We start from the raw sequence: 26,031 nt of genomic DNA, 5'->3' as shown, positions 1-26,031 counted from the left end.
GAAGGGCGGCTGCAAGTCTGCAACCTCCCCTCTGATTTGGACTCCCGTATCCCCATTCTACTCCTCTCGTCGTTGATCTCTCATACCCTGTCCTTGCCCATAGGCTGATCTCCACGCAATGATCTAGATTGAATCAGGTACCGAGGAATTTGGCGATTAGATCTGCAGGAACTTCCAGCCATCACGGACTCCTCAAGTCCTATGGTGCCGCGTCAACTCAGGAGCCAATCTGTAAAGAACTCCAATCGACAGTGCCATACTGCCATCCTGGAGGTATTTTCCTCCCATCTTTATTCTCAAATGTGGTTTTCATTAGTAATTGATTTTCATCACTCTTGAATTCCTAAATCATCTTCGATCCCTAAATTGATTTCCATTAATTTTGTGTGTATTTATTGTCTTCGATGATATCTTTTCTTTAATAAAAAAGCACAGACACAGTGGTATGATCCTGGTTATCTTTCACGGGGGTCAGTATACTAAATTACCGTATGTTTTGGCTGTATCCTGTATTAGTGATGTCGAGGGGGCAATAAAATATTTTAACTTGTCAATCTATGAAGACTATTGATACTTTATTACTTTTCTTCATTCGATGATGTCCACATGTGAGTTCTACTCGGTTAATCTCCAGACTTTTGCAATGTCTACAGTTTTTTTTCTAATTCACCCAGGTTGAACAAAAAGCTTTAAGCAAGCAGTACTAAGTTCCTACCAAGGCCTGGATACATGATTTTCTAGAATATCTTATTTCCCCTACATGTGAGTGGTACTGCGGTTTCCAGGCCACATGACTTTTGCCTTGTCTGCAGGTTTTTCCTAATTCACCAAGGTAGCGCAGCAAGATTTAATAAAGCAGAACTAAATTCCCTGCAAGGTTTTGATACTCATGGGTTTTCATTTTTTTTTTCTCAAACTTTTCATTAAAAAATATATGCTAACGATGTTACCTACCTAAACAACAAACAAATATATAATTATATATGTAGTTATTTTTTTGTCAACTTCAGTTTGATGCATCATATGCATGCTTGCAGGTGGAAAAGATCAGTTGAATATGTTTGGACATCACTGGAAGCAAGAAGATTGAGAATCATGTCCCACCTGTGTAGGATTTTTTTATTGCACCTACTACTAGCTGTTTATTATCTCACATTTATTAATTTTATATGTGCTAAATATTGGTCTAGATAAAATTTCTGGATGATTTCTTTCTTGATAAGGTTGCATTGTATCAGTTACCTTGCGCCTGGACAATCAGTATTGCTGTAGATTGTATAGTGACATCGACTAATTTGCGAGAAGACATACCAATTCAATAAACTAGGGCTTATTTGAATTTTTTATGCCACCATAAAGTTTGATTTCATGTTTGATATCATTTTTATTTTATTCTAGCTAAGTATTTCACTATAGATCGTATCATATTAATCATATATGATTTGCTCTGTCAGTGAAATTAGTTGAGACTTTTGGATTGACAATTTGTTATTCGTAGCCAAATATTGCTAAAGAGTTTTGCTGCATATCTGCTGCTGCTACCAATCTACATCAACACTTTCTCAACTAGGATCAAGGATATGAACTATCAACTGTACTAGTAGATTAAAGATAAGATTTTTTTTGTTTACACAGATCTCATTTTTATATTTTCAACTGATGCACTACTATTTCTTGTCAGTAGTTTGCATGTACAGTACATTCTTGATTTTTCTTTGTGCTGTTGCAGTCACCAGATTTCAGCTCCTATCTAAAATTTGCATTCCTCTTGGGGGGATATTCTTCAGAGTTAAGTGGTACTGACAATGCTTTTTACTACCAATTTACTAATATTTCAGTTTTTGGCGATTAAGCATTCTTTCTGGAAGTATTATAATACTGTATGGGCTTTAAAGATTGATATATTATCTCAATTTGAGTTTACTTCTAAGTGTCGTATTAAACTTTCATCTATAGGTAATGACATCGGTGGAATGCTAGCCTGAACTGAAGGAAGGAGAAAGAAGGGCTGCTAGCATTCTAAGAGGGATACCTTTATGTTTATATTTTACTACCATTGAACTTGTACTGTCAGAAAAATTGTGTCATGGATAATATGGATGGTAGTCATTGTAATGCAAGAAAAATTGTGTCATGGATTATGTTTATATTATATATGACTAACTATGCTTATTTCTTCCTATGTGTTGGATGGTTTTGCATTGCTCATTTAATTGTACGAGCAAGATCTTTATATTGTTCAATAAACTAATCTGCTGCTATATTAATGACGACACAGTTTATTCCCTGCAACACATATAAGTGTTGCAGCAAATGAAATCTATATGCTGCAACAAGCCATAGAAGTCATTCGCCCATGGTTTGTACGAACACAAAAAAGTGTTGCTATACCCACCATTATGCGTTGCAACTTTGCAACGCTTATTAGTGTATGTTACCAACACATAACTAAGTGTTGCAATAGATCCTTGCAATGCCACTTTAGGCAACGCATATTAGATGCGTTGGTATAGACCCTTCCAACGCATATATAAACTTTTAGCAACGCTTATTTGTATTGCAAAAGGGGGTGACATTTTGTAGTGAAGGTAATAATTTTAATAATTGCAGCCTTCCGCCTTTGAGAGAATTAGTTACTATTCACTCCAAACTACTAGACCAAATGACTAGGAAACTAACATCAAATGATAAAACTTTGGAAAACATACATACTAGAATGGATACTTTTGCTTCTACCATAAATAATCAGCATAGTTTCAATAAAATGCTAGAATCACAATTAGCTCAATTAGTTGCTGTTGTTCCTCCATTGGAAAAAGGCAAGATTCCAGGCCAGCCAGAAGATTCAGAAACTGCTAACCTTGTTGAGATTCACAATGCAAGCCAATATTATATTGAGCCTGCAGATGTACAGTGGATTGACCACTCTCTACCAGAGAAGATGGGAGACCCTGGAAGACCTGTCATTCCTATCTCTATAGGATGCCACAGCTTTTCAGAGGCTATCTGTGATTTTCGACACAAGTGTCAATATCATGCCCAAGGGAATTTATGAGAAAATATTAAATGATCTCCTGTTGTAAACAAATATGCGTTTGCAGCTTGCAGATTAGTCCATTTCCTAGCCTAAGGGAGTACTAAAAGAAGTTTTCATTAGAGTGGGGAAATCATATGTCCCAATTGACTTCGTGGTCGTGGAGACAGGAGTAAATGAGAAGACACCCATCATTTTGGGCAGACCATTCTTGTGCACACAAAAGCCATCATCTATGCGGAGTACACCAAGATTGTCGTATCCATCAAGGACAAGAAAGAGAGATTCACATTCAAGAACCGCGTCCTGAAAGCTCCTGCAGCCCCGAAGCAATTCCATCAACAAGAAGAGCAAGAACAGCAGCTGTTGACGGTCGATAACGTCAATATTTATTAGAACATTAGACATGAAAGGACACAGGAATACACACTAGTCTAGGGTTTTAACTGACAATTTCTACGAGTTTTGGTGATTCCATATTTTTCAGGGATTATTTCAGAAAAGCATAAAAGAGGGGATTATGGGCCGGCCGGCCCTACCTTGGGGCCGGTCGGCGCCCTAGGTCAACCGATGGCCGCCTCCTTCTAGAGTCTTCCTCCTATGCCTCTTTAGAAGCCAAGCAAAGTATGCCTACGTTGATTTTAAGTCGGTTTGATCCGACGGTGCACACAAGATGAAGACCCGGATCGATGACGTGGCGGTTCCTTGCCCCCTACTCCACCTCGGCCTATATAATGACACCCAAGGCCCCTCCAAGAGGCACTCTACACCTCGGTGCTTTGATCTTGGTAATTACTTGGTTGAAGTAGTATTTCGTAGTGTAGGCGTGGTGCCTAGGCTAGGTTTACTTATGAATGTCCCCTGATTAGCCGGACTATGGTAGCTCGCGTAGGTGACTTTATAGCTGCATTGAATCCTCTGTAGTCCACATCCCGTTGATAGGACTTATAGGCTTATAAGTGCCTGGTAGGTGATTACTCTGGTTCTTCTCCTATTCGGGTTACTTGTCCAATAAGATGATATTATACAAAGTTTACCAGAATCAGAACTAGAGTACATTAGCTATTTCCTTTTTCTTGATATGATCGCCTAATTGTAGGGTTAAGTTTATATACTTTGTCATCATCACAATTGTTCCATGTGGATACGATTTTTAAAACCTCCGGGTAAAATGTGACACTGGTATGATATCTGTGCGCTTGTAGATAATCCTACTTAGAACTTATTTAGTGGAGTGCAGTTAATTTATACCAACAAGCATTTTTGGCGGCGTTGCCGGGGAACGGTTTGCTGATTTTAAATTAGTTTAGCTTAATCTTGTATTATTTTTGTAGTCTCTTCAATATTTTTGTGTTTATCCTTATGGATATTTATTTAAATTCCACACCTATCTCTATGGCATGTGCAAAAGCTTAAAGCATAAACTTATCATAATATCTATAAGCTATGCCCATGTCTACATAATATAATAAACCGTTCTCAAATATATCATGGGATCATTAATCCTAACCTTGGTTTGCTAGGCCCCATGTTTATTCAACATTTGGGTCTTACCAAGAGTTATAAAGAATCCCTTAATTTATCTTCTCAAGAGCCCTTTCTTATCTTTTTTTTAAAAAGGCAAGAGATTATGCTCAAAAGAGTTGCTCTGGCTATTTCTGAACTCCCCAAAAGAAGAAAAGGATTTATTGTCCAAACTAGACACGGAAGTGTTGGTAACTAAAGCACAATCATTTAATTCCTAAGATTTAGCTATAAATCCTAAACTTTTAAAATTCCACTTCGATGATTTAGACTTCCAATTAGCTAAGATACTCCTAAATCAATGCATATCAGATCTTCTTAGAAGAGTATCTTGGAACAAGAATCATCAACTTCCTTTCCTTCCTAAAAAGATATTGTGAAAAATTCAAGGATGGCATGCCAAGTAATGCCATAGAAGGAGAGCCAAGCCACTTAGAAATAAATTCTATCTTCTCCCCTTCTATGCCCATATTAAATGCCTTTGAACCCAATAAATCTTTTTATGCTCCTACTAAACTTCACAATGACCCTAGAAATCCATCAAGATATCCTAAGAATAGAAGTCATGAAATATAGGAATACCCAAGATGAGCAACGACAATAGCAGAAACACGTAGAACATATTAGAAATACATATGCTATTGTCAAAGAATGGATGGAAGAAGATGAAGTTTTAGCACTAGCATCTAAACTTGGTTTAAATTCAAATGTTGAGCTTAAATCAATTTCTTTGATAAACAAAACTCACCCAAGTTTAGAGAAAACTTTAGATGAGACCAACCTTAGGGACATCAATTCATGGGAAATCCTAGAAAATAAAATATCTAATAAATGTCATAGGCATGAAATAATAGAGGGAAACTTATTGCCTATAGACAACCATGAAGTGACACCCTTGGAGTTTGAAAAGGAAGATCATATTATCAATCATGTGAATTATTTCATTAAACACCCTATCAGACCCATGCTCATATGAGAAATCTCCTCGATCAATTAGTCTCTAACATTATCACACACGAGATCCTCAACACCCTTATTCTACCTATTCATAAAATCATTAAGAGGGTGGTTGTAGATGCCTATGTTTATCATAAATATTATAGGTCTCATTGTAATCTGGATATAGGTGCACAAAGGCTAATGTTCTAGAGGAAACCACCTCACCAACTCAAATTATAATAATCAGAAGGTTTTCCAAAAACAACTTTGTGTTCTAAAATAACCACTCTTAAAAAAATGAATTAAGCTTGCACCTTTAGCATAGAAATATAATTGTCAAAATATTTCTGTGAATATTCTTGTCACTAACCATTTTAGGTTTGAAGTGACAAAATTAATAATGGTAGTACCAAGTATTACCAACCGATCATTATGCAATTTTGAATTACATCCACTCAAGCTCACATTTACTTTGCAAAATTCCAGCTTGGGGGAATGACCTTATTTAGAAAATCTTATGTTGCTAATATTGGTTGTCTCTACCTTTATTCAATTTGTTAATCATGCTCTTTCACGTCCATTTGAATAACACTCTATAAACTTTTATGTTTCCTTTGTTTGCTATAGTATCCTTAAGGTTTGGAGTATTTTCATACACCTTTTGAATTAGGCATGGTGCTTAGTTTAAACTATTTTCTTGAGTCATCATTAGACGAGGTGTTTAGTTTGATTCTTGAACTAAGAGTAGTGTTCATTTTTACTTTAAAAGGCTTTTTGAATTAAGCGTGGTGCTTAGGTTAAAATGCCTTCCTAAATCAAATTAGACGTGGTGTCTAGGTTGATTTTTGAACTAATAATATACTGTAGTAGACATTGGATATTTTGTGGACTAACCCCTGTAGGAAAATTTTTAAATTGAATTTGGGTAAGTCAGGAGATGAATTCAATTCACATATAAAACAGAGCAGCACATCATGAACTTTGATAACTTTGTAGAAGAAGACAACTCAGTCATCACAAATAAAAGAACTGTGAACATTAATGATTCATTCACTTTATCTTCTACTACAAGTTATTTTGCCTCGAGCCATGTCTGTATAAAACATGATCTATGCTAAAACAATATTAATACTATCTTTTTATTATCATAGATAGAGTAAAAAAAATACTGGACAAGCAACCTATGTTAAAAACTTGTATACTTCTTCGGGTATGTGTTGTCCACTAATCTGTTGCAGGCATAATAATGACTGGAGTGAAAAGAGTCAACAGATTAAAGAAACAAAAGATGGCAAAAGAATGAATGCAACAGAGGAGACAAGATGTCTATGAACAACTCAAGATGCAAGAGGAAGGATCACCAGTCATTTACCCTTCATCGGTTAGTGCCATCACGCTCTAATAATGAAGGTAATATTCGAAGGTAAGTGGTCACTCTCTTCTCTTGATCTTGGTGTGCACATAAGTGAAGACCCAAACATATTAGAGTTATAACTTAAATTGATTAACTCAATATGCTTTGCTCTTTAAAATTGTTCATGACACCATTCTCTTAATCTCAGTCTTAACTAAACAAGTTAAAACATTATATTCAATCTTGGGAAGATGATAGTCATACTTATTTGAAATTTATATAGAGATAGACAATCCTTCCATTGGTTAAGCAATTTCATTCTTTTCTATCATGTGAACTTAAATGCAACATTAACTGCTTAATCTTTTGATCTTACAACTTATAAATAAATAAATCATGTAACACAACTTTATCTTGTTTAATGTGCCTAAGTATAGAGAAAAATCAATAAAGAAATAGATTTGGTTTTGTTGGTGTTTTTCCACCAGTAGAGCCCATGCACCTGATCTCTACCTTAGTTTTGCAAACAGGACAACACATCAAGCAAAGTTTATTAATCCTACAAGTGAAAGTTCTATGAACATGCACACTGAGCAAGATGCTGCCAGCTACTATTAACGATGGAGAGATACACAAGAGTGGAAGAAGAAGTCCTTCGGTAAATTTTAAAAAAATTATATTCTTACCATAAGGTAATATGATAGTTATGTATTTAATTAGTATTTCTGTCTATATTAATAAATTTATCTTAACATATTCATCTTCGTAAATATTAAAAATAAAATAAAAAACAAAAATCTTTATTCCATCATTTACTACATCATAAAATACTTAAAGCCCCACGTGAACAAACTTATGATAACCATATAGGATTATTTGCTGGGGTGGCATAAATAATAATAGCTCATGTATTTACCTTCTTGCAGTATGAAAAAAAACCTATGCCCCAGAAGAATAAATATTCTCTATGGAGGCATAAAAAATACAACTATATATATCATGCACACATATTTAATTTCTACATAATTAAACTAGAAAATCCTAAAAAAAGAATCCTACTTGAATTTGTCAATTCAAATCAACTCAAAGAACAATCAATCACTTACTGGCTGACCGCTAACCCATTATTAAATTCAAGCCTCGAGTTTTGGTTTTCTTTTTGGAGTGTAATTATGTAGGAAGAACATTATGACAAGGAGAGAGTCTATTAGTGGCACCCACCTAGAGGGCTGCCGGTTAGCTCACTCTAAAGATCATCAACACCAAGTATTGCAAACATCTAGCTTGAGGGAGGAGCATCCCCTAGTTATCAGGTAACTATACCTAGGCGATTATCGAGTCTATTTTATATAGTCATAAAATACCAAAAATATGTGAGCACATGAAGGATCACAATAGTATCATAAGAATATATAAAAATACCAAAAATATATGTGCACATGAAGATCCATGTCTTTTAAGTCTTGTGAGTCCAATAGAAATAAAAAGATGAATAATAATTTAAAATCAAAAACAAAATACTTATCTATATATTAAGGTGTGATCATAGAGTGTGTCTACAATCAGTCTAGTTTAGAGTCAAATAAAAATTAGAGAACATTAAAATTTTATCTTGGAGATGATGAATAGTTGCTCTACAATAATTCCTTTCAAGTGCCTAGTTTTCAACCATAAATTCTCCAGAGTTTTAGACATGAACACTTTGATATAAAAATTTACTCTGAACCTAAACTTTGTGGAGGCATATGTTTAAGCTGAGTCTAGGTAATTCATTGATATTATACATGAAGTTCTAAGCTGCTATTTATTTTATTCCTAGCATTACTAAGTTCTCGAGATTTATTTTCAGAAACCCAAAATCTTACATGATGAGCTCTTGTATAATAAAGTTTAAATTCCTACCAAAGCCATATATGATACATTTAGAGTTAGGAAAACCTTTGCGCATTCATGCTCCTTGCTTTACATTGAGTTTAGTCAACCTTTGGAGTATACCCTATGAGAGTCTTGTCATGTTTTCAAAATTAAGATCACTTACGTACTTCTCCCACATATGCACTACTGTAACACCCTAAAATTTGCTCCTTTCGAAATAAATAAAAATTTGTTTAGTTTTGTATTTTTGTGCTCATGAAAATATAGGAAAAGTAATATTTTTATTTTTGTTAAATTAAAATTTATCATAAGGCTTAGCAACATGGTTGTGCATACATGTTGGTGTATATGATTCAAGGGGATGTTTGCTTCTTGCTCCTGTGTGTGCGTTGAGAGGGAGCAAAATCTTTAAAAACGTTTAGTAGGTCGATCTTCTTTGTCTGACACGTCTTTATCTTTTTTCTATAATCAAATTCCTTGTTTCCCAGCTTTTGCTTTCGTTCGGAGTTTTTCCAAAATCTTTTCTTTGTTACTCAAATCACTCCCTTCAGTTCCTCATCCGTTAATCAATCCATAAAAACTTACCATGAATTATTTCATCATTTTTCTGGAACTTATTCCCACTTTTCTGTGAGCATAATCTAATTTTCAGATGCTCCAAATTATCTTACCATGAGCTCCAAATACCTTATTTGGATTCTTCATGTTCCTTTTTTTTAGAAGAATTTCACCCCAAATTGTTAAACCATTCAAAGTATTTTCTTGGCTTAAATAATAATTCTAGGTTTTCTAGAATTAATTTTATACCTTAAATTAAATATTTCAAAAATAATTTAATCTTGTGAACCTAATTCATAGTTAGAAGAAAACTCGTTCCCTATCTTCTGTAAGCTAGACCAAAACGTGGACGGTTCCAATTTGGTTTAGTCAAACGTGTCATGCTACATATATGTATATATATATACACACACGTATAAAGGAGAACCATGTATCGTCTCCCAACCCTAGCACAACAATCGCCTCTACCAGAATTTGCAGCCGCCGCTGTTGCCATTGCTAGATTCTTGCCAATACACCACGCCGGCCTCTCCTCGGCAACAAGCAAGACCTTGCTGCTCCGTTTATTTTTTCCATCTTCGTGCTGCCTCATTTGGATCTTGCCCAGGAGCCAGACGTCCGTCGCTGCTGGGATCATCGCTAGATCCTCCGTCGATCAAAGAAGACTCTCGAGTATCTCTTTGTGAACGCCGCCACCATTCTCGCCGTTTTCGGCCCGTTGTTGCTCTATGCTATTTAGGCATCGAGGAGGGCAACAGAGTCCTTCTACGTGAAGCACCATCTTCTTTTCTGAATCGATCATGTCGGCGCTGTTCTTTTCCCAGCTGATGGATTGATGGTGAGCACATCTACGGAACCCCATCTTGCTCTCTGCCTTGTTTATAGTTCCCTATCTTATTGTTTCCGTGAAACTGGACATGAAAACATAATATAAAACCTTCTGCCCTTGCCAGCACTCGCAAGCAAACAACTACGTCGTTCCCTGAAGCCGAACATACTTTGTGTCTGCAGTTCGTGCAGATCCAGAAAGCACGTAAGTGATCAAGACAGTGTATCCTACAATGGTAAACGGTATGCCACATTATTTAATTGGCTATAAATACTTTGCTGATGTGACGCATACATCATCCTTGCGTAGTGGTTCAACATTTAATTTTGAATATATAAATTTCAGCCGAGTCCTTCTTTGTCTATTTCTGAACCACTTTATTACAATATAATTAATAAGACTACAGTTTAGTTTACAAATAAATTTATGCTACTTTTAAAAGCTTGAATTCTCTTTCTTATGACCTTATTTTAAATGACCCATGATGCATATATATATATATATATGTGTGTGTGTGTGTGTGTTTAAATTATAATTTTGCCTAGTTTAAGCATACATACTAAATTTAAATACGTGTTTATACCTCTTTCAAAGTAAAGTTAAAATAAAAAATACTAGGAGCAGTATTTGCAAATAAAATATGGCTGGTAGCTTTAACTTGACTTTTCAATTGATATGTAAATTGGCTAAACTAATGTCCTAAAAATGGTTATGTAAATAAAATAAATCAAGCATGTAGGTTTCTCTTTTATAATTTAAAATATTAATAAAATAATATAAAACTCTCGATAGTAGTTTCTTTTTAATCACAAACTCATTCTCGGTGTTTTCCTGTGCTATCACGATCGTTGCTGCGAGCTCTCATTTAGTATGTTGCTTAATCTTGTGCGGTGTATTGTTCTTAGTTATTTTTGTTTGTTGCTTGTATGTTTGACTGTGTGTGGTGCTTGATACGAGTAGACGAGAACCGTTTATGGGTGATGATGATCAGAAGATGATGACCGAAGGCTCATGGTGTGAGAATTGAGCAAGTTTAAGGCAAGTATAAGTTGGGACTATCCTTGTTACCTACACACTTATAGTTATACATATATGATATGCATGTGTCCACCTTGTCGACCTTAGCAAAATCATAGATGATTGTTACCTGGATTCCTTGTTACCTATTTGGATATGCATTTGGGTAGTTTTTGCTAGTGCTTGCTTATTAATCCATGATCTTGTAACATGAATCTTTGGATATGCAATAAACAATAAAATAAGCTTTCTAGCAACTTGAACATAAAGGGTGGAAATAACTCTAGCTTTTGCTAGATTGATCTTGACCCTCCATAAGGACTTATCCCTTGGCAAAAGCTGGGACAATTCATACAACCATGAGGGCTATATGGCTCTGGCTTTAGCTCAGTATGAAGACCTTTTCTAGCTTGTTAGAGGTTACCCGAAAGGGCGCTAGAGGGGCTGAACCGACACGGCTATAGTGTGAGCCCCTGTCCCTATGTGTATAGGCTGCGCGTTGTTGACGGTCCTTAAGTATCAAATTTAATTATCAAATAAACAAAGAAAAGGATCCAAATGAAATCAACATCTAGACTTAGGGTTTTATCTAACAGAATTCCACGAGTTTTGGTGTTTGTCTATTTCTGCAGGGGGTTATCAGGAAATAAGGAAGAAAGGCCCACATGTCGGAATTACATAGAGATATCAACGCACTGCGCAATTTTCTACCATCTAGAAGACTCCAGAAGCCACGGGAAGGAAGCGGAGGCCGAACGGGGCCAGGCCCAGGGCGCCCGCCCTGGTGACCTGGGCGCCCGCCCCCTGTTGGATGCCAATCAGGACTCTCTTCGCTCGGGATATTCCACCGACCTATTGGATCAAGGAAAACATAGTAACACCTCGCCTACCGACCCAAAAACGCATAGAGGAGGAGAACTATATAAGGAGACCCCCCGGGCCCCTGGAGGAGACAAGAAATTATCATAGAGATTGAGGGGTGCCCTCGAAGGAAAACCTCTTCTCTAAATAATATTTCTTTTTAGGCTTAGCAACCAATGTAAAGTAGAAATAGATCTTCTAGTTTCTACTAGATTGAGAGAGATAGAGTGGAGGTGTGGATCGGAGGAAGGCCGGCCTGTCGGTGTCTACTCCAAGTTGTACCTGCGGGATCAAGTCTCCTAACCCGAGGCTTGCTTCTAAGATTCTTCAGTAATTCGACTTCTAATACTAGTAAGTTCTTGTTTTATTGTTCTTTGGTTTATGAGTTTACTTTAATCCTCTTCCGGTTGAGTATTAGAGTAATCACTTGCTAGCGTAAACGTGGTGTTTAGGCTAGGGTACTCATAGATGTCCCCTGACTAGCTGGACCGTGGTAGTAGCGAGGAACGTGACATTTCCGAGTTACCTTTGTATCCCATATCTCGTTAGCAGGACGGGTAGGTTTATAGGTGCGGGTCGAACATCCTTTGTGTTGTCTAGATTCCGTGAGCCTCCCCAATAGAACAGTAGATCATCCTTACCAAGGTTAGAATGAGACTACGGTTGCAGTCTTCTCTATACATCACTCACATCGAGAGACATTCTTTGTAGCCTAAAGGGATAGTAGCAATAGATTTGGTTAGTCAGATGCACCCTTTCTCCCAGTGGTAAAAATATAAATACGATAACTCTGGATAACATCCCGGGTGAAATGCTCACCGATATCCGTGCGCTTGCGGATCAATTCCTTATTGCGTTACCAAATATCAACACGCGTCATTGTGCCATTCGGAAGGGGAGTATCTATATCTACTCGCGAAGGAAACCTTGCGGCCCTAACATGTTAGACGAACTTTTAAAAGGCTTCATAGTGATCCTTGCCGACCCTCCTTGGTAGTGGGTTAAGAGGCTGATCACCTTGGGCGAAAGGGTAAATCATGACTCATGGGTAAAGATGTACAACCTCTGCTGAGTGTTAAATCTGGTATCCTAGCTGTGCCCACGGATACGGGCAGCCCGGAAAACTGACGGAATAGATGGACACTGATGAACATGATTAATGATGACAAATGATGGTTTATTATGTTGTTTATATGTGTTATTCTTAATTCTTGTATACAATTGATCATGTGATTATGGGATTTAATATGCTACCTTGATAATTGCTATCCAATGATAAATATGCTATTTACATATAAAAGCTAAATGCAATCAAACCAGTATTAGCTTATTGAGCCTCATGAACCCCTGGTTATACTTGTTGAGTACGATATGTGCTCACTCTTGCAATTTCCCACCACTCCAGTTTACTACTAAGAGTTATTGGAGGAGCGAAGGAGTTACGAAGGACGTTCTAAGGATACAAGAAGTTCTAGGCATATGTTACCCCCAGTCAACCGTCCCTGTGAAGATTGAGCTTGAAGATTAGTTACCATTCCACGATTGTTTGATGTAATTGTTAATTATAAGTATATTCCGCTATATAACATTGTTTCTGATATTATTGCTTACGTTGTTATATGTGTGGACTTCCTGGGCACACATATGGCTAGCCTGGTTTTGTTCTTTAAAACCGGGTGTGACAACTACTCCTACTCTGGGATGTAAGCCCAGTCATTTCCACGTCATCTACACTTTTATCTAGATCCACCTTAAAAACATGTTTTCTCCTACACAAGGAGTAAACACCAAAAAAATATATACCCTATAGGACAGCCCCCACTTAATTGGTCTAAGTTCTTATCATTATCTCTCCAATTATTTATATTCAAATGATGCATGTGGCTGTGCAAAAGTATTTTAAAAAAAGAGGAGTGTAATACCCGATTTTAAGGACAAAATCAGATATGCACCATATGCGAATTTTAAAAGGCAAATCTCACATATAGCTACAAATAAGGGGTAATATCAAAAGACAATGCATAAATATAACGTACTTAGTATAAAAGGGATAACCTTTGATAGCAAACAGCGGATAGACAACTCCAACTTCGGGCATTAACTTCTCTCTACAGGATCTAACTGACTGGTTGATCACAAGCCTAAAGCATCTCCTGAAGTATGGGGGAAATAGCAAGAGTGAGTCCATGTCGAACTCCACAAGTATAGCAACTAGATTGTATATATCCCACAATCTCATGATCAATATGACATAAATAATGTAAAGCATTAAATAATAAATAATGGGCATATTTCACACACAAGAATTATCATCGTCGATGCAAGAATCCCCAAGGCTGCTCGTGACCGTGAGCACGGCTAGTATACCAGTTTTGCACTCTGCCGAGGTTGTACATCTTTACCCATGAGTCATGATTTACCCTTTCGCCCGAGGTGATCAGCCTCTTAACCCACTTCCAAGGAAGGTCGGCAGGGATCACTATGAAGCCTTTCAAAAGTTCGTCTAACATGTTAGGGCCGCAAGGTTTCCTTTGCGCGCAGATATAGATACCCCCCTTCCAAATGGCACAATGACACGCAACCTATACACATAAGGATAGGGGCTCGCACTATACCCAAAACGGTTCAGCCCCTCCGCCCTTTTGGGTAACCTCTAACAAGCTAGAAAAGATATTCATACTGAGCTAAAGCCAGAGCCATTATTGCCCTCATGGTTGCACTGTTGTCCCGGTTCTCACTTACAGATAAATCATCAAGTGGCTAAAAAGTCATTTTTATCATTTATTACTTAACATTAATCTAGTCACAGTATCATGGTCATAGAAATAAAATCCAAATGCTATACTTACCTTAATCCAAATGCTCTTGCTGATCTTGCTAGTTGTCCAAGGCTCTGATCTGGATCACTGAAGCACTCTTGATCACCACGAAATGCTCACCGTCTAAACTCAATCATCGATCACACAAACAAACGAAGACAAACATACACAAAGCAAACAAGGCTACAATTAGAACAGTACACCAATCATATAAAAACAGTATGAAAAGTTTATAAAATGATTCTACGCATTGCTACGATTTCATAGACGTAAAGGTCACGAAAAACGAAGTTAAAACGAAGAAGTTATGAATTTTCTAAGATTTTATATAGAAAATCAGTTATCTAATTAAGGTCACGAAATTTAAAAGTTTCAAACCGGTGAATTAAGTTTTCTAACATGTAGAGCTTATTAATACAAATCCAACGCAATTTGAATGGGTCAAAACGGAGTTAAGATGAATACTTTATGGCCAAAAGAAAGTCAGAGGCAATTCTGTAAATAGTGAAAACATATTTTTAATTTAAAACCGAGCTGTTTGTGTTTTCTAAACTTAAAGACAAAGTGATTGGGGCTTACGTTGGTGGACGGAGAGTTGGTTCACTGGCAGTGACGCTTTCTTGGAGCTACAGCAACGCCGGAGTAGCCGACCATTCGTACATGTCGTGTATAGGCGAGACGATGACGATCACGTTGTAGAGAAGAAAATATAAATTTTATTTTACTATCTTAGGAATTCTCAAATTAGAGGCTTCCCATATGATAGTCTTTGATGTGCTTTGCCTAAGGGGTTGATACATATATATATAGGGAGAAAAACTCACCACCTCCACGTCAACTAGCGATATGGTACTAATTGATTTGCAACCTTCATCTTTACTAATAGGCCTAATTAATTATTAAAGCCCATTAGTAAATAAAGACATTGACCATTGAGATCATGGGCTTGAGTGTGGGATAAAATGAAAGATTTTATTATTTTCGAAATTAATTAATTTGGCGAATAAAATAATCATAGAAAAGTCCAGAATTATGATTTAAGCCATGAAAAATACTCCAAATACTCCAGAAATTCGTGGAAAAATCTCGGAGACATTATGGAACATGAGAAAACCAATTAAAGTATTTGGATCTCTTGATAAGATAAGTTGGAGCATCTAAAAATTATATTATGCTTACAGAAAAGTGAGAACGGAAGTTGGAAAATTCCTACAAAGTTTGTAGAGACTTCTTGATGGACGAGGAACTAAAAGAAGTGCTTTGAGTGACAAAGAAAAGATTTTAGGAAGCTCCTAATAAAAACTTGAGCTTAGAAACAAGGAATTTGGTTGTAGATAAAGATAAATATGTACGAAGATCGTTATAACGAAATTTTAAAAACTTTGCTTAGTCTCAACACACAAAGGAGCAACAAAGAAACATCACATAAAACATATGTACCAGCATGTATGCACAACATCGTTGCTAAACCCTATGATGAATTTTAATTTATGGAAAATTTTCATTTTACTATATTTTCATAAGTACAGAAATACAAAATAAATTATTTTAGCTTTATTTTCAAAGAAGAAAAATTTAGGGTGTTACAGGGAGTAAAAGATGGACAAGTGTCCCAGCAATTAAAACAATGGGTACATCGATGCCCACCTCCCACAGTAATGAAAAAAATAGAAAGATAGAATAAAGATAGCCCATGTTTTCCTACAAAAAGTTCTAAGGAGGGAGTAATTTTCAAAGAGCAAAAGTAGAATTAGTATTAGCCACTAAATACTATATATACACCTATCCACCATATTCCATACACATACATATCTTGATTTGATTGTATGCCTTGATTCTCTATGGATCCATTGTTTGACTTTACAATATATGAATTGCAAGTATGCTCATCCTTGTTATTGCGACTCCTATAAGCTCCACTATATATATCCTTAGTTGTAGGAAGGCATGACATTATTAATGCCTCAGTAAGATCCATAAATACTTCATAATAAGAGACTTGAGGGTGTCATAGAATCATGCTCTGAGCTTTATTTCAAAAACTTGCAAAACTCCAGAATGTTGGTACTATGAAAAATTTGAGACATAGTGCTTGACTTGAGTGTTCTATCTTTCGATTACTCAAGACTTATGCAAAAGCTGTAAAGCTCCATGGTTAAAGGTAAAATAGGTAAGTTTGAAAGTTAGACTATAGGAAAATTTATGTTTAAAAGCAAGTGTACTTAAAAGAAATGAAAGTATTGTAGCAACTCCTAATCCAAGTTTATTAATAATTAGGCTTGGGTTGTTTGCCAAGGGATTGGCAAAAGGTTAGCTGGGGGATCTATTGACGGTCGATAACGTCAATATTTATTAGAACTTTAGACATGAAAGGACATAGGAATACACACTAGTCTAGGGTTTTAACTGAAAATTTCCACAAGTTTTGGTGATTCTATATTTTCCAAGGATTATTCTAGAAAAGCATAAAAGAGGGGATTATAGTGCATAATTAGCACGAAACTTACCCGTGGTGGAAAACATCATTATTGGACTCAGGAAGAGTCTAGAAGACACCCAAAGGAATGGGGCCCGCAGATGAGCCCAGGTGGGGCCAGTCGGCGCCTTAGGTCAACTGATGGTCGCCGCCTTCTGGAGTCTTTCTCCTACGCCTCCTTGGATGCCAAGCAAAGTATCCCTACGTTGATTTTAAGTCGGTTTGATCCGACGGAGCACACAAGATAAAGACGCGGATAAATGACGTGGCGGCTCCTTGCCCCCTACTCCACCTCGGCCTATATAATGATGCCCCAAGTGGCATTCTACACCTCGGTGCTTCATATCCTCTACATAATTAGGGTTAGGGTCTCTCTAGTTGATCTAGTTCTAGTTCATCTAGATGTAGCAATTAGAAGAGACTAGTTCTTCTAGATCTAGTCTTGTTTAGAGATTAGAGAGATTGAGTAGAGGAGTAGAGATTCTTGAGGAGTTCCATCCTGTCGGCGCTTCTTCATGGTTGTATTCTTCTCGATTCAGCTCCCTTGCTCGGAGATATGTTCTGAGGTACTTTTGTACATACCATTCCAATTTAAGTAAGCAACTTGTTCTTATTCGTTCTTTTGTTCACATCTCATATTGAGTGCTTTGATCTTGGTCATTACTTGGTTGAAGTAGTATTTCGTAGTGTAGGCATGGTGCCTAGGCTAGGTTTACTTGTGAATGTCCCCTAATTAGCCACACTGTGGTAGCCCGCTTGTTGACGGTCCTTAAGTATCAAATTTAATTATCAAATAAACAAAGAAAAGGATCCAAATGAAATCAACATCTAGACTTAGGGTTTTATCTGACAGAATTCCATGAGTTTTGGTGTTTGTCTATTTCTGCAGGGGGTTATCAGGAAATACGGAAGAAAGGCCCACACGTCGGGATTACATAGAGATATTAACGTGCCGCGCAATTATCTTACATCTAGAAGACACCAGAAGCCACGGGGAGGAAGCGGAGGCCGAACGGGGCCAGAGGCAGGGCGCCCGCCCTCCTGCCCTGGGCGCCCGCCCTGACTTGGAGCCCAATCAGGACTCTTTCTCTCGGGAGATCTCCACTGACCTAAAGGATCAAGAATAACCGTTCAATCAATGTCGGTTTGATCCGACGACCTAGGTTCACTTGAGGGGACTATATAACCAGACCCCCTAGCCCCTGGAGGAGGCACCCCTTGATCATTATTCATTATTCATAGACAGAGCAAAAGCTAGGGTTTAGAGATGAGAGCTCTCCTCTCTTCTCTAAACTAGAGTAGATCTAGATAGTAGCAGGATGGAGAGCGAAGGAGGATTAGAGGAGAGGCCGGCCTGTCGGTTCTTCCTCCGGTTGTACTTCGTCATGATCAAGCTCCAATCAAGCTTGCTCATGGGATGACTCTGGTAATCAAACTTCTAATTCATTATGCAATTACTAATTATGTATGTTCTGGTTCACAACTCTTTTGAGTACTTTAATCTATAGGACGCTATAGGTGAGAGTTGTAGTATAGGTGTAAGTGTGGTGCTTAGACCTAGATTACTTGTGGATATCCCCTGTCTAGCTGGATCGTGTGGTACGCCGCGTAGGTGACAGTTACGTTGGTCCCCTGTAGTCCACCTCTTGTTAGCACGACAGGTAGGGTTTATCGCCCTAAGGATAAGCATCCTTTGTGGTGTACTCTTATCACGTGGTTCGTCCCAGACATAGACATACCCCATTGAAGTAGAGAAACCATAGTTATTCTCTCTATTCTGCTACCATCGCCCACATACTAGAATTGCTCTATTCTCTATTCCCATATTATCACTCACTGTTATCTTACCTTTAATATTGTTCTTATTCAATTCTACCATCTTTCCTATTTACACTTATCTATCTATCCTGGTTAAGTTAGAGCGTAGTTGGTTCTCCCGTTTCCCTGTGGATACGATAAAACGTTTAACCGGGTAAAAGCTATAACAGTATCCGTGCGCTTGCGGATTATTTGTGTGCGTATAAATACCGTAGTACACTCTAGTACCATGCTGGGGATGACAACCTAGTATTCAAGTGGTGTTAGCAAGTGTCAACAAGCATTTTTGGCGCTGTTGCCGGGAAAACGGTTGCTGAGTTGACTACGAACTAGCTTAATCATTTTCTAAAAAAAATATATATAAAAAATATATTTTCCTTTTATCCTTTGCCTCATCTCTGCTAATCTTTCTTCTTATCTAATCCTTGATCTCTGGTCTATCATGAATTCAAACATGTCTATCTATGAATTTCATAGACCTACGGGCACACATCTCGAACCACCAAAATCTTCAAAGCCTATCATAGCATCTAGTTTTGAGTTAGACCCCGAATACATAGAATTTGTTCAAAAACAACCTTTCTCAGGAGAAGGTGAGGAAAACCCATACACACACCTAAGAGAGTTTTATCGAGTCTGTGACCTCCTTCGCATTGAAGGCATGTCTGATGAGACCCTTAAATGGAAGCTCTTTCCGTTCTCTTTAACGGGAAGAGCTAGACATTGGTATAAACTCAAAGTAGGGAGTGTTCATGGAGATTGGAAGGAGTTACATAATAGTTTTCTTTTAAAATATTTTCCAATCTATAAAGTGGCGGAACTTCGGCGTGAGATTATTTCTTTTAGACAACTGGAAGAAGAATCTCTTGGCAAATCATGGGACCGCTTTATTAACCTTACTCTCACTGGCCCAAAGCTTTCTATTCCAGAAGAAGTTCTTCTAATTCACTTTTTTGAGGGCCTTAGTAGAGAAAATAAGCAAACCTTGAATACAGCCTCTAGAGGATCCTTCTATCACCTACCTGCTAGTGAAGCTTGGAATTTGATTGATTTATTAAGTGGAAAGTCTCCTAGCTTTTATATCTCTGAGAAAGAGACAGAACCAGCTCCTATACAAGAAGAAGAAGTTTCGATAGCCAGATCACAACCACTTCAATTCCAAACTTTAGCTATCAATCCTAAACCATCAATACCCCAAAATTCTCCAAGGGAGGAAGGAATTCCGACCTTAAATCTTTCAGATGCTGATGGTTTAGACTTCTGGTTCCATAAGAGACCTTCAAGCAGGGATAATTCAAATCCTCGCAATAATGGTTCTCTTAGAGAATGTCCTGGTTCCTGTTATGAAGAAGTCGAGGATGACAAATCAAGTAAAGGAGAGCTAAGCCATATTGAAAATTCTAACACCTCCCCTTTCCTGATCACAAGTTCTAAATGGCTAGAATGTGTAGAATGGATGGATAAGGAAGAAGCCTTAATGAATTCTGACTTTGGTTCTATTTCAAATGGTGAGTTCTTGACTCCCTTTGAAGATGGCATTCATCCAACTATAGAAGAGGACATAAGTGAGACCAATCCAAGAGGAACTCTGAACATTCAGATTGGAGACGAAGATAGCATTAATGAGCATGGAATTTATTTCATAGCCACTTTGTTTACTCCATGCTCATATGCAACATCTTCCCAATCTATTGGTCTCTCCAACATCACCACATTTGAGATCTCCAACCCCCTCTTCCTTTCTATTTATAAAAACTTTAAAAGAGCGGTTGTCGATGAATATGTCTATAATAAATATTGCAGATCTCGTTGAGTTGATCTTGATTTAGGTCAGCGTTGGAAGGGAAACCACTTCGCCGACATAAATTGATGGTTTTCCAAGGACAAGCTTGGTGTCCTAAAATAAACACTGATCAGATCGTAACATGAGTTTTAATTATTTGCAACATTACCTTGTCTATTGAGCATATAAGGATAATAGTAAAAATATTCCTTCGGGTATTTTTGTCACTAACCTTTACAGGATTGGAGCAAGAAGATCGGATGAATGGCAAGTACAAGGTATGTCCAACCAATCATTATGCAACACTGAATTAAATTCATCCAAACTTGAATTCTGCAAAATTCAAGCTTGGGGGAGTACTTTACATAAAAACATCCTTTGCCATATTGCTATGTTGGTTGTCCCTACCGTTAAGACATGCTCAATTTGTTAAATACTAATCACACTACTTCATCTTCACTTGAGTAGATCTCTATAAATGCTGTCATGCTACCTTTGTCTATTTACTAGTAAGTGTTAGTTTGGAAGTACTGCACATACTTCTATTGGCTTTTAAATTAAGCATGGTGCTTAGGTTAAACAGCCTTCCTTAATCTGATTAGACATGGAGTCTAGTTAGGTTATTGAACTAAAAACTGCTTGTGTAGACATTGGTATATTTTTGTCGGACTAACCCCTGTAGAAAAACTTTCAATATCGATTTAGGAAGTCCTGAGATAAACTCACATCAGAGACGAAGAGAGTGACACATGAAGTTTAACAATTTACACAAGAAGGACATAGCTCATTCATCATAGAGAGATGATCCATAGAGGGTGCCACAAACATGATGCACAACCGCTAAGAAAGGAAAGCTTCCACAAGGTGATACTGTACCATCACTCTTCAAGCAAGGTAACATCTTAAGGTACTTGACTATCACTTTTATAAGCTTCTCCTTGGTTCTGGCGTTCATATAAATAAAAGAGACAAACATGTATGATTTACAACTCTAGATTAACCAACCCAACTGATTCAACATGTTTAGTCCTTTAATCCTTGTTCTTAGTACTACCTCCATGATCCCACACTCCTAATCATATTAGTTAAAATGTTACACATTCAATCACTGAGAGATATAAAGAAAAAGACATATACATAGATAGATTATCTTTCCATAAGGTTGAGCGATCTGATCTGACAAATGTTATAAGTGCTACACTCATGAACTTTTCATCCATCAACTTTGTCTTGCTCACTATGCTTAGGGTTAGAGAAGAACAAATACACTTTAGGTTCTGTTGGTGTTTTCCACCAACAGACCCATGCACTTGATCTTTGCCTTGTCTCTATGAGCAGGTACACTTTGAGCAAAACACGGAGGAGTTTTATAACTCTCAGACTCTACCAAGTGAAGGACCTGGATCTACGAGCACAAACACACTGAGCAGGTTACTGCCAACGCCGCACTTTGAACTGCTGGGCAAACGAAGAACATGGGTGACACCGTATCAAGAGGTGCAGACGTCAAGGTCCGCACCTGAAACAAATGACGCACCTGAAGAATGAACACGGTGAGAAGTCTTGTTAAGAAGACTTAAAATATTGAACCCTTGCCGAAAGGTAAGATCAGTAGTTATTCATATTTATCCTTTCTGCATTCCCTTTTCCCTTTAATTATTTACTTTCCTTAAATAGATTATTAGTTAATCATGCTATCTTGAAATGAAAATAAAAATGTTAAAAAATACTAAGCCCCATGTGTGTATACGAGTGGCATAAAACCCATAAGTATCTTCACTGTGGTGGCATAAAAATAAAATAAATATTTCTTTTCTGCTTTATAAAATAAAAATATAAAAATAGGGAGTAATATTTATTGAGGAAGCTCAACATGATGAAGGCTAGATATTTATGCTAACACTTAATTAGTTCCACAAGCTTTGTTGTCTATTTGAGCTCCACAGAATTTAAGAATCAAGAAGACTAGCAGACGGAGGACATTCTAATCGCTGTCAGAATGCTGCTGACTTTCAAATACACCTCTGCCACCTGCTAGCTACATCAAGAGAAATTACGTCAAAATTCAGCTTGGGGGAGAGCACCCCCATTTATCTCGCTAAGTATTTCTACCTATCTTTATACTTATATTATATTAGAATATTAAAATACATAAACTATGAACCAAATAAAGATTTTGTGCTTATATATATATCTTTTGCTTAGTGTGTTTAATAAATGAATAAAGTGGCTATGCTAATCTGAATCTTAATAATAAAACTCTAGCATGGATATGATGAATAGTTGCTCTGCCTAATTTGCAAATTTGAAGTTCTCTCTCAAGTTTAGACATAACTGTTATAATTTAAAGCTTGCTCTAGATCTAAACTTGTGGAATGAAAACTTGACCTGAAATCTAAGTTGTTAACAGATATGATATGGGAAGGTTGAGCTGCTGTTTATCTGTTCCTAGAGATGCTAGAATTCTGGAGGATTTTATCTTTGAAAAATCTTTAAAATATTGCATGATGAGTTCCTATATGATGAAAGTTTAAATTCCTACCACAGCCATATATACATGCTTGCTAGACTTTGAGCCACACATTTACTATTTACTGCTTATGAGCATTGAGTGTGGTCAAGCTGTGTAGACCCTTAGGAGCTTGTCATGTGATTAAATCAAGGTTTCACTTGCACATTCACTCATATATGCTACTTCTACTCCGGAAGTACCATCCACATATATCCACTCATTTCCATCTCCAGAACCACCCAAAAATATTCTACTCCTAATCCGGGAGAGAATAACCAAAAATATTTCTGTTTTCCCTTGTGAAATATATGCTCAAGTTATCTTGCTACTACCACTTGCTATATTGTCTCATGAGATGAGTGCTCTAAAAAAAAGAAAAAAAAATATATGAGGAAATAAAAAGGGGCAAGTGCCCGGAACCTCGAAAGAAAAGAAAAAGAGTGAGACGAGAGGTAAAAATGGACAAGTGTCCGACAGTAGAATTAGGGGTACAGGATACCCACCTGAGAGGAAAGAATAAAATGAAAGATAGAGCATCTCATTCTCCTCATAAAGTTTCAAAAAGCAAGGAAGGTATGTATCCCCTCAAAAGAGCAAAAGTAGAATTAGACTTCCACCATTGTTATCACCATCATCACCATACACCATTCATTCGCCACACATGCACATCTTGATTTGACTTATTGACTTGTTTCTCTAGATCCATGGTTTGACTATGCAATAAATGTCTTCTAAGTATGTATTAGCTGTCTCCCACCTATGAGCTCCAGATATTAAAGCCTTATTAAAATAGGGTGAGAGAGAAGGCAATGTCACTATGCCTTATACCACAAATACCACATATCTTGAGAGAAGGCATATACCATCACTGCCTTGGTAAGGATCCAGAAATACCACAAAAGAGAGATTTAGAGAGTCATACAAGGAATCTCTGAGTTTTATTTGAAAATCTGCAAAAACTCCAGAGCTATAGCTGATCAAGAATAAGAGACATGGCACTTGGCTAGACTCTTTTATCTTTTAACTACTCAAGACAGAAGTGACGTTTACAAGTCCCATGGTGAAAGGTAAAGTAAGTAAGTTTTAGTTCTTGACAGTTTACTCTAACTCAGAGATGAGGTCTTATTTAAAAGCATGTGTACCGTCAAATTTTTAAGATATTGCAACAACTTCTGATCCATTGCTGAGTCTATCCTTGCTCAGGGACGAGCAAGAGGTAAGCTTGGGGGAGTTTGTTGACGGTCCTCATTAATGTTATACATTGAGAGACTTGAGGGTGTCATACAATTAAGCTGTGAGTTTTATTTTGAAACCTTATGAAAAACTCTAGAATAGTGGTATAGCAAAGAATTTGAGACATAGTACTTAGCTTGATTGTTCTATCTTTCGACTGCTCAACACTTAAGCAAAAGCTGTGAAGCCGCATATTACAGGTGAAATGAGTAAGTTTGAAGGTTAGAGCATACATCGTTTGATCCGGAGGAAATTCTTGTTTGAGAGCATGTGTACTTGAAAGTATAATAATATTGTAAAAACTCCTAATCCAAATACAATAACAATTAGGCTTAGTTTGTTTGCCAAGGGGCTGGCAAAAGGTAAGCTTGGGGAAATTGTTGATGGTGGTTAACGTCAAATTTATTAGAAAATTAAACCCAAAAGAAAACATGAAAACACACTAGTCTAGGGTTTTAACTAACGATTTCCATGAGTTTTGCATATTCTGTATTTTCCAGGGTTTATTTCAGAAAAGCTGAAAAGAGAGATTCAAGTGCAAGATAAACACGAAACTTATCCTCTCTGAGAAACATCACGGGAAAACTCAGGAACCATCTAGAAGACACTCGAAGCAATATAGGGCCAGGGCGCCGCCACGTGGGGCTGGGCGACGCCCTAGGCTTAGGGTTGCGGCCCCCCTTCTGGAATGTTCCTCCACCACGTCTCTTGATGCATCTCAGCTCTTGGTTACGTCGGTTTGATCCTGTGGCGCACGTGCATCCCATTGGACTATAAATACATGGGTAGACCCTCCTAGGAGGAGGCAATTCATTATTCATCAAGGCCTCAAGCCATCAAGCATCAAGAGCCTTCTAGTTTATCAAGAGCCTTCTAGTTCATAGTTCTAGTTAGCTAGATTAGAAGTAGAGGAGATCTAGTTCTTCATCAGGATCTGGAGCCCTAGCGTCGGTTTGGAGCACAAGAGTTCGGTAATAGATCTAGTTCTTACTTTATTGTATTCATTATATATATTAGGGAGACTTTACTCTTAATAGATTCATATATTCTTAATTGCAATCGTTTTTGTCTAGTTTGATTATATGTCTAGGATAGTTTGTTTGATCTTATTGAATTAATGTAATTGCTCATATAATGTTTACCTAATCGATCGTTGGGTAGATGGTAGACAATATGTAGACATGGTGTCTAGATATATTGTTTATCTACGAGTGCACCGTGACATGTCGGGACGTGTCGTAGTCCGCGCAGGTGATAGCTGCGTTGGTTCCTCTATAGTCCACTCTCCGTACGTAGGACTAGCATGGGCACAGTCGCAAAGGAGGTGACCCTAGTGTCTTAATACCCTCATTAGTTGATGCCTCTTTATATGTGATTATGATGTAGGGTTAACTTAACA

This window comes from Sorghum bicolor, chromosome 9 (genome assembly GCF_000003195.3).
Source record: "Sorghum bicolor cultivar BTx623 chromosome 9, Sorghum_bicolor_NCBIv3, whole genome shotgun sequence".
NCBI lineage: Eukaryota > Viridiplantae > Streptophyta > Magnoliopsida > Poales > Poaceae > Sorghum > Sorghum bicolor.
This window is presented reverse-complemented; position numbering follows the sequence as displayed.